The following is a 3,639-nucleotide window of genomic DNA, read 5'->3' as shown; positions in this document are numbered from 1 at the left end:
ACACAACGTCCTGCCCCTACTGACAACTGCAATTGCAGTCTACTTAGTCCCAGTCCCTTTCCATTTCTGATTCACAGAAGTACTTAGTCCCTAATCACTGGGATTATCAACAACTGGGCTATCAGCAATAATTAAATTCACTGCCACCCATCACCATTCTTGTCCTAAACCACCCTACTCAAAATTATTAATCACCATAATCCTTGCCTCAGCAGCTCTAGGATACTGATGACTGAACTGGACTAAATCAAAAACAGATTGGAAAAGTCTTAGGAATTCTCACTTGGGTTGAATAGTCTAATAATTATGGCTGTAATAGCCAAACACCCACGACTAACTTTCTACTTATACTTCCTTATAACTGCCACAACAGTCCTCGCTCTCAATGCAAACAAAGTTCAAAATCTACCAATGATAATGGCCTAAAGAATGAAAATATCCACATGTTGGATCATGGGCAGGGGGAGGGGAGAGAGGAGAGTGTTGAGGGGGCAGGAGACAGAGACCACTCACCCCAAACTTCACGTGGCAACAGAAAACTACAGAAAATTTTACTTTCCCAACCCCTCCCTTATATAGGGCATGTGAAAGACCCGGTCTGGATGCTCTCATTGGTTTGAGCCCCACACCCCTTCAGATCCTGGCCAGTGAGATTGGCTGCAGCCTTGGGAGATATTTTGTTGGGCAACACCCTTGTCAATCACTGTAACATCCACATACACAGTAAAATCTCAATATTAGTCTAAGGCTTCCTAGCAGGACTTCCCTTGCTACCAGGATTCCTGTTTAAATGACTTATTATTGAAAGACTTACCAAGTACATAATGACCAAAACAGACACAGTCATTATCATACTCTCACTACTAGGATTGCTCCTGTGCCTTCTCCTCACATAATACCCACCACACTTCCACCACTCCAAAGAAAAGCCCTAACAATAATTCTATGGCTATCACTAACCAAAATCCCTCACAACAAAATCCATAAACCTAGATGACCATATCCCGAAAAATTAACAAAAAATTAGTCCAAACAACTGCACCTGCTACCCAGTTAATAGAGTTAAGCTTAAGCATAACTCTAGCATTAACCCTAATGACTGTATCTCTGTCCCTAACAATATTTCAACTAACCCCTCACCTTAAGTCCAACACTTGTCCTAACCCTAAATATAACCAAAATTACTGTAAATCTAATATTAACTCTACCACCTAATGCTATCCCTATAAACAGTAACCCTAACCCTAAATTCAGAGCTAACTCTAACTTTATCCCTCATGACTGTTACTCTAACCTTAAACTCAAGCCTAACTATAATACAAACCCTTCACCTAAAACCCTAACACTGACCATAACCCTAACCCTCACCCTCTTTTTAGCACTATTTGCTATACCTAAACCTAATGTCTCTTAAACAAAACCACACACAAAAGGACTACAAAGCGAAGGTGAGGACTTACAGAAAGTGCCTCAACAGTATCCTTGGGACCATGGCCCCTGAAGTTTGCAGAATCCTGGGACTAAGGACCACAGAGCCTACTGGGCAGGCAACCTGAGTCCCAGCAGCATGGGGTTGGGCATGATGCTGGCTGCTTTGGTGCCTGGGATTGTGTAATAATCAAGTCCTCTGAGCAGGGATCCCTGAAGGATGATTTTGGTGATTGTGATCTCTTTAGAGTTACTGGTTAGAATCTTGCCAACCCTTCTTTTGAGTTTCTTCAGGCAGCAGAACACACTCTTGATTATGCTTTTTGAACCTGAGCTCCTGATCTGCAGAACAATGCCCACCAAGAGGTAAGCAACAGACTTTCAGCTAGAAATTACCTTGTGGGGTATATTGCTCATTCTAAATGGTAAGGCACTAATAATATTCTTGTTGGGAATGCCTCCAATGGATGGAGGGAAATGTTAATGCATTCCAGTTATTACTAATTTTGTCCTTTTCAAAGCTGGTAATGTGGGAAGATGGCTAAGTGTGGTGTGTGCCTCGGGGGGATTTGATTTTCAGTGATAACAGGCAGTGAATTTAATTGTATTATGTTAATTTTTGTATAACACTGTATCTTACTGCTTCTTTCACTTATGTTCCTGACACGGCAATCTAGTACAGTGCAAATATTCATCCTTCCTCCAGTCACTACATCTCCAAAGGATGGTATTTGGAGAGAAAACCTTCCATTCAGAAACTAGGGTCTCACTACAGACTGCTTCTGGAATCACTATGTTACTTTTTTGGTTCCAGATTGATGGAATTTAGTTTTCCCCTCCTCCTGGAGCAATCCACAACTTTCTGAATTAATTCTCTGTACCTTCTTGATGAACTATCAATTTTATTGTTTTAGTAGAGGAGTTGGCAATTTGGTGCAATTTGCATTTCCATCTCTTTACCAAGCCCTGTGGTGAGCCTGGCCTCATTTCCTGGGTTGTCCTTCTTGACAATGGATATATTATCTGCCTTTTCCCAGTCACTAGGAGCACCCTATTCATTGACATGACCTTTTAAGGATGATGAAAAGTGGCCTTGTGGCATCTGCCAACACTGTCAGTATTCTCAGGTGCACTCCATATAGTACAGAATCACAGAAGGAGTGTTGTTGGAAAGGACCACAGTGGTCACCTGGTCCAACCTCCCTGCTCAAGGAGGGTGGTCCCAGAGCATGTGGTACAGGAATGCAATTGAAGAAGCCCTTCTTGTTGCCCTTCACTCCTTGGCCAGCATCAGGTAGGTAGTTTGACCAGCAAAGCACAAACCATCCTGTCAAACCCTAACACAGGTGTCCTACGGGCTCAGGGAGGACAGAAACCTCCCACAGAGCAGGAGAGCAAGGTTTGATCATGATGTTCAGTACAAACACTCCATGAGAGCAGAGATTCACAATCCTGGTTCTTTGGGTTTTAAGCAGACATCCAGGAGACAGTGAATGAGGAACTGCAGTTGTGAGCCTCCACATAAGCACCTTTGGCATCTAGGATGCTCTGCTCCATCCCCAATAACCTGGGAAATTCAGGTTGCTCCTGCAAGGAGCCCTGAAGAGAGGGCCCACTGGTGTCACAGGGAACCTATTGCCACATATAGGGAGCAGGACAGACTCAGCAGGACTAGGAGCTACCAGCTGCAGGGAAGTGGAAAAATCAGTTTTCCCTCATGGTCTGTCTGGCAGTTGCTCCCTGTCCACAAGAACCAAACATCCCTTCCCGATGATATCCAAGGCCTAAAAGCCTTGTATCTCCAAAACAAGCCCCAAATCACCCCTCAAGCCCTGATAGCAGTCCCACATATGCCTTTTGCAGGGCACCAGACGTTACCACCTCCATCAATGTGCAGGCATCCTGTCTCGCACCTGGTCCCAGAAACACCAGCCCCACTACTCTGTATGGCCTGGTCCCCTGCCCTCTTTCCCACCGCTCCCCACACCCTCTCACTGTTCCCTGAACTGCCCAGGAAGGAAAAGCCATTTTGCAGTGTGGTCTGGGTAAGGATTCCAAACCCAGCTAATTTGTGATTTATAACTAATTTCACAAATAACTAATTTCACAAGTAACTTCTGGGATAAGTACATCCTGGTCTCATCCTCACTTTAAGATATCGTGCTGTTCCTCCACTCCCCCATTCCCCACAGACAACAAGAAGGCTTGTGA

The sequence above is a fragment of the Taeniopygia guttata genome, chromosome 3 (genome assembly GCF_048771995.1).
Source record: "Taeniopygia guttata chromosome 3, bTaeGut7.mat, whole genome shotgun sequence".
Classification (NCBI taxonomy): domain Eukaryota; kingdom Metazoa; phylum Chordata; class Aves; order Passeriformes; family Estrildidae; genus Taeniopygia; species Taeniopygia guttata.
The sequence above is the reverse complement of the archived record's forward strand: the minus strand, read 5'-3'. Positions refer to the sequence as shown.